The sequence below is a fragment of the Hibiscus syriacus genome, unplaced genomic scaffold (genome assembly GCF_006381635.1).
Source record: "Hibiscus syriacus cultivar Baekdansim isolate YM2019G1 unplaced genomic scaffold, ASM638163v2 tig00110384_pilon, whole genome shotgun sequence".
NCBI classification, from domain to species: Eukaryota; Viridiplantae; Streptophyta; class Magnoliopsida; order Malvales; family Malvaceae; genus Hibiscus; species Hibiscus syriacus.
The window spans coordinates 5,898,901-5,906,786 of record NW_024062715.1 but is presented as its reverse complement, the minus strand read 5'-3'; positions in this window follow the sequence as shown (position 1 = coordinate 5,906,786).

Sequence of the window (7,886 nt, the reverse complement as noted above, 5' to 3'; positions counted from 1 at the left end):
TTCTTTATCTTTGATTTTAGGACAACTTAAGCTTTCCATAAGCTTAAGTATTACCTAATGATCAAAACCCACTCTTAAAATTAACAAATAATCAGCTAACAAGGAATCTTACCTTTGCAAGCTTGGCTCTTCTCTCTCGTACATGAAGAAGAAGAAGAAGAAGATGAAGAGAATATCTCTTCATCCTTATCCCCTCTAATATATATCCTATATATCCATTTTTAATTCATTTATTAATCAAATGACCATTTTGCCCTCTACTTCATTTGATAATTACTAAAACTTTTAGGATTATTTCCAGATAAATCATTGAACTAATCCATTTTCTACTTTAATCACCAAATTTCTAAAACTTACCATTTAGTCACTAAACCATAGTTTAGGATGTTACAACCTCCCTCCTTATAAGAAAATTCGTCTCAAATCTTCACTGCACATCTTAATAAGAACATATTTCTAATGTTCTATGTTGCTTCCCTGACTTATTCTTTGTTGTATCATCAGAAACTTACTTTTCAACCTTTAGTTTTCCAACTATCTTTTTCGTTTATACATTCATCTTTTGTTGCTTATCATATAAACAATAACAGTAATATCAATCTATGTTGTCTTTTCTCTCATTCGATTATGCATTTTTCCTTTGACCTTTCTAAATTCATATAATGTTACTTATCCTATAGACAATAACATCAATTCTTATCACTCTAAATCAAAAATCAATCAAGTGATTTCTTTCCTCATTTTCTAATTAATTCACCACAATCCAAACTTTTACTCATTCTTTCATCCTTGTCTGTATTACGATACACATAATCTCTTCATATAACCTTACACACTTTTCTTACTTCTAATCAAACTTATAATCTGCACTTCCTTATAACCCTTTATAATACTTTTCCCGCTTCAATTTTCATAACTCTAATAGAACTTTTAATCTAATTCACAAAGGTTGTCTTTAACCTTGGTTTATTATCAATTAAATCATTGTTTAATCTTTCAGTACCAAACCATACTAATTGAGTCTGTCTGACTCTCTTTGATGGTACTGAACTCTATGAAGCACCAATTCTCTTAATCATATCCACAATCTTGCTTATACCCAATATTATCCCTTCGTTTCAAACTCATAAGCTCTGGCTTCATATCCTTATACACTTGTTACTGACGCACTTATCTTTGAACTCTTTTACAAATTCTCACTAATTCATTTAATCTTTTTAACGTCCTTATGGTGACACTCGTTCACCATATTTCATCTTATCCACATAATAACAAACTTCTCAATTTAATTTCTCCACTATAGAGAAATGAACATCTTCTATCATTATTTATATCATTTATCATCATGAATTTTCTCTAATCTTATTCAGACATTCTCTGAGGTTTTCGCTCTTCTCCCTGCCTGGCCAGGATAGGTGAATGCTATTACCTTCAGGTCTATCGTCTTGTATTTCACTTTACAAACTCTCATATCATTTCTTCTATCACATATCACGTGTGCATATAATCATCCAATTCATATCATATAACATGTCATTTGCACATGTTCACATATCATCTATCATATCATATAACATAACAATTTAACTCTATTAACAAGACAGCACACTCCTTACCCTATCAGATCAGATTTTTTTTCACTTTGTGTTGGCATGTGCACTTTTTAAAACACTTTTGATTTCATTTTAGCCTAGAATCGGCTAAACCGTAGCTCTGATACCATTAAATGTAACACCCTCAAACCGTATCCGACCCGGATACGAGTCCGAAGTGTCAAATGACTTTTCAAACATTTATTCGTATAAAATAGTGAGTAATTTAAAAACTTTTATAACATTTAACTATTCAAAATGTTTACAAAATATATCAGAGTTCATATAATTTATATCTTTAGACTACATGCCAACTACACTCTATATACAGTACATACATTTTCTGATCTGACATTTGGTAAGGAGAACTGACCTGTCTTGCTCCGCATTACTCTTTACTCTTCTCGAAACCTACGTGTGAAACAATCACACGCTAAGTCGTTGACTTAGTGAGGCATATAAAACATATAATATTTCATATAACATAAATCATACATAAACATATACCATCATTATCATTAAGAAACACACATAACATCATATGGTTCATGTAACACATTTCAAACCACTTACCTTTGATAACCATTTTAAACCCATCGTATACATATCACATTCAATATGATTGTTTGATCTCTTATTAGCCCATGTACACTATTGAGAACTTAAGGTATATGAGTACATTGAGGTTGTGCACTAATGCTGTCACCACAACTCGTATCAATTCCCTCATGGGGCACCGAACCTTAGTTCAGTATTCGTCCCGAAGGACCAGTCCATAGATTTCGAAGAACCTAGGTAAACAATCCATATGTCCCGAAGAACATAGGTAAACAGTCCATATGTCCCGAAGAACATAGGTAAACTGTCCATATGTCCCGAAGAACATAGGTAAACCCTCGACCCTTGGCATGCCAACTATACCACTAGTTCTGTTATCACATAACATGGGCATTAACATTCATAACAGTTCAATTTACTTATTCATATCCTTTTTCTTATGAACATATATCTTTTCTTTTCAGTCACGTACCAAATGTACGTGTAATCATTGATCTTATAATCACATGTTCATTCTCTTCGGTCACATACAATATGTATGTGTAAACATATATCTAATATCATATAATACGCATCACAAATGCATGTATTCACATAATCATTTCCTATAGCTTTATTCATATCATATTCATATAAGCTCATATCTTATTTCACATATACTTCCATATAACATATATATCTCATAATCACACAAATCATAACATGATCACCAATCAAAAACATTTTAGGAGTTAATTCTTACCATAGTAACTCTATCACTGGCTCATCGCAAGCCAAATGTTTATTCAATAATATAAGTACAAATTAAATTGCACTCACCTTAGCTTTGCTTTGATTCGATTCTAATCCTTCAGTTGATTCAGAACGGAATCACATTCTATATCTACATAATTATACATAGATCTATATCAGTATCATAACTAACATACTCTAATGGTTCACTCTTTAGACCAAGAGAAAAGTCAATTTCATCTTTTAATGAAGGTATGCATCAATGCTACTGATGCATCGGTGCATAAAATGTATTCGATGTTGTATTATTATGCATGATGATGCATCGATGCATAACTCCTTCGATGCATCGTATTATTGTTGAATTGCATTCGATGTTTCATTATTAATGGGATGCATCGATACACTACTTATGCATCGATTATGAATGTGCATCGATGCACTCAGCCCAGAACCTCTTTTGGAACCCAAAAATCATCCACTCTTCACTCAAATGCTTCATATTTCATCCCCTTTCATATTCCTAACTTTCATATACATGTTTAAACTCATTTATAATAAATTATCTCGTCTTTAACCTTAATATACTCTCCTCTTTATTAACTTAAAGAATCATACCAGATTTTTAACATGTTTTAAATCTAATTCTAACACTCCATATTCCTTAATTAGATTGATGACAAGTCAAATTCATTCTCAAAATTCACTTACTAACTCTTTTCCAGAATTTCCTTAAGAAACTCATTTTCTTTAATCTTTCATAACTTCTTTATCTTTTGATTTTAGGACAACTTAAGCTTTCCATTAGCTTAAGTATTACCTAATGATCAAAACACACTCTTAAAATTAACAAATAATCAGCTAACAAGGAATCTTACCTTTGCAAGCTTGGCTCTTCTCTCTCTCGTACATGAAGAAGAAGATGATGAAGAGAATATCTCTTCATCCTTATCCCCTCTAACATATATATCCTTATCATATCCATTTTTAATTCATTTATTAGTCAAATGACCATTTTGCCCTCTACTTCATTTGATAATTACTAACAACTTTTAGGATTATTTCCAGATAAATCATTGAACTAATCCATTCTTCTACTTTAATCACTAAATTTGAACTTTACAATTTAGTCACTAACCCATAGTTTAGGATGTTACAACTCTCCCCTCCTTATAAGAAAATTCGTCCTCGAATTTCACTGCACATCTTAATAAGAACATATCTTCTAATGTTCTTATGTTGCTTCCCTGACTTATTCTTTGTTGTCATCATTAGAAACTTACTTTTCAATCCTTTAGTTTTCCAACTATCTTTTTCGTTTATACATTCATCTTTTGTTGCTTATCATATAAACAATAACCAGTAATATCAATCCATTGTTGTCTTTTCTCTCATTCGATTATGCATTTTTCCTTTGACCTTTCTAAAATTCATATAATGTTACTTATCCTGTAGACAGTAACATCATTTTATCACTCTAAATCAAAAATCAATCAATTGATTTCTTTCCTCATTTTATAATTAATTCACCACAATCCAAACTTTTACTCATTCTTTCATCCTTGTCTGTATTACGTACACATAATCTCTTCATATAACCTTACATACTTTCTTACTTCTAATCAAACTTATAATCTGCACTTCCTTATAACCCTTTATAATACTTTTCCCGCTTCAATTTTCATAACTCTAATAGAACTTTTAATCTAATTCACAAAGGTTGTCTTTAACCTTGGTTTATTATCAATTAAATCATTGTTTAATCTTTCAGTACCAAACCATACTAATTGAGTCTGTCTGACTCTCTTTGATGGTACTGAACTCTATGAAGCACCAATTCTGTAATCATATCCACAATCTTGCTTATACCCAATATTATCCCTTCGTTTCAAACTCATAAGCTCTGGCTTCATATACCTTATACACTTGTTACTGATGCACTTATCTTTGAACTCTTTTACAAATTCTCACTAATTCATTTAATCTTTTTAACGTCCTTATGGTGACACTCGTTCACCATATTTCATCTTATCCACATAATAACAAACTTCTCAATTTAATTTCTCACTATAGAGAAATGAACATCTTCTATCATTATTTTCATATCTTTTATCATCATGAATTATTCTCTAATCTTATTCAGACATTCCCTGAGGTTTTCGCTCTTCTCCTTGCCTGCCAGGGGCAGGTGAATGCTATTACCTTCAGGTCTATCGTCTTGTATTTCACTTTACAAACTCTCATATCATTTCTTCTATCACATATCACGTGTGCATATAATCATCCAATTTATATCATATAACATGTCATTATATATACATGTCATTTGCATATGTTCACATATCATCTATCATATCATATAACATAACAATTTAACTCTATTAACAAGACAACACACTCCTTACCCTATCAGATCAGATTTTTTTTTCACTTGTGTTGGCATGTGCACTTTTTAAAACACTTTTGATTTTTTTTAGCCTAGAATCGGCTAAACCATAGCTCTGATACCATTAAATGTAACACCCCAACCCGTATCCGACCCGGATACGAGTCCAAAGTGTCACATTGACTTTTCAAACATTTATTTGTATAAAATAGTGAGTAATTTAAAAACTTTTATAACATTTAACTTATTCAAACGTTTACAAATATCAGAATTCATATAATTTATATCTTTAGACTACATGCCAACTACACTCTATATACAGTACATATATTTTCTGATCATTTGGTAAGGAGAACTGACTTGTCTTGCTCCGCATTACTCTTTACTCTTCTCGAAACCTACGTGTGAAACAATCACACGCTAAGTCGTTGACTTAGTGAGGCATATAAAACATATAATTTCATATAACATAAATCATACATAAACATATACCATCATTATCATTAAGAAACACACATAACATCATATGGTTCATGTAACACATTTCAAACCACTTACCTTTGATAACCATTTATAAACATCGTATACATATCACATTCAATAAGTTTGTTTGATCTCTTTATTAGCCTATGTACACTATTGAGAACTTAAGGTATGTGAGTACATGAGGTTGTGCACTAATGCTGTCACCACAGCTCGTATTAATTCCCTCATGGGGCACGAACCTTAGTTAAGTATTCGTCCCGAAGGACCAGTCCATAGATTCCGAAGAACCTAGGTAAACAGTCCATATGTCCCGAAGAACATAGGTAACAGTCCATATGTCCCGAAGAACATAGGTAAACAGTCCATATGTCCCAAGAACTAGGTAAACAGTCCATATGTCCCGAAGAACATAGGTAAACCCTCGACCCTTGGCATGCCAACTATACCACTAGTTCTCTTATCACATAACATGAGCATTAACATTCAAACAGTTCAATTTACTTATTCATATCCTTTTTCTTATGAACATATCTTTTTTTTTCAGTCACGTACCAAATGTACGTGTAATCATTGATCTTATAATCACATGTTCATTCTCTTCGGTCACATACCATATGTATGTGTAGACATATATCATATAATACGCATAACAAATACATGTATTCACATAAATCATTTCTTATAGCTTTATTCATATCACATATTCTATAAGCTCGTATCTTATTTCACATATACTTTCCATATAACATATATATCTCATAATCACACAAATCATAACATGATCACCAATCAAATAACATTTTAGGAGTTACTTCTTACCATAGTAACTCCATCACTGGCTCATCGCAAGCCAATTGTTTATTCAATAATATAAGTAGAAATTAAATTGCTCCCACCTTAGCTTTGCTTTGATTCGATTCTAATCCTTCAGTTGATTCAGAACGGAATCACGTTCTATATCTACATAATCATACATATATCTATATCAGTATCATAACTAATATACTCTAATGGTTCACTATTTAGACCAGAAAAGTCAATTTCATCTTTTAATGAAGGTATGCATCGATGCACTACTGATGCATCGGTGCATAAAATGTATTTGATGTTGTATTATTGTTGAGATGCATCGATGCACTCCTTATGCATCGATGCACCAATTGCATTCGATGTTTCATTATTAATGGGATGCATCGATACTACTTATGCATCGATGCATGAATTGCATTCGATGTCTTATTTTAAAAGAGTGCATCGATGCACTACCAATGCATCGGTGCACATTCAAACAATTTCTGGGTTTTAACCTTGATGCATCGATACACTATGAATGTGCATCGATGCACTCAGCCCAAACCTCTTTTTAAACCCGAAAATCATCCACTCTTCACTCAAAGCTTCATATTTCATCCCCTTTCATATTCCTAACTTTCATATACATGTTTAAACTCATTTATAATAAATTATCTCGTCTTTAACCTTAATATACTCTCCTCTTTATTAACTTCAAGAATCATACCAGATTTTTAACATGTTTTAAATCTAATTCTAACACTCCATATCCTTAATTAGATTGATGACAAGTCAAATTCATTCTCAAAATTCACTTACTCCACTCTTAAAATTAACAAATAATCAGCTAACAAGAATCTTACCTTTGCAAGCTTGGCTCTTCTCTCTCTCGTACATGAAGAAAGAAGAAGATGAAGAGAATATCTCTTCTTCCTTATCCCCTCTAACATATATCCTTATCATATCCATTTTAATTCATTATTAGTCAAATGACCATTTTGCCCTCTACTTCATTTGATAATTACTAACAACTTTTAGGACTCTTAAAATTAACAAATAATCAGCTAACAAGAATCTTACCTTTGCAAGCTTGGCTCTTCTCTCTCTCGTACATGAAGAAAGAAGAAGATGAAGAGAATATCTCTTCTCCTTATCCCCTCTAACATATATCCTTATCATATCCTTTTTAATTCATTATTAGTCAAATGACCATTTTGCCCTCTACTTCATTTGATAATTACTAACAACTTTTAGGATTTATTTCCAGATAAATCATTGAACTAATCCATTCTTCTACTTTAATCACCAAATTTCTAAAACTTTACCATTTAGTCACTAAC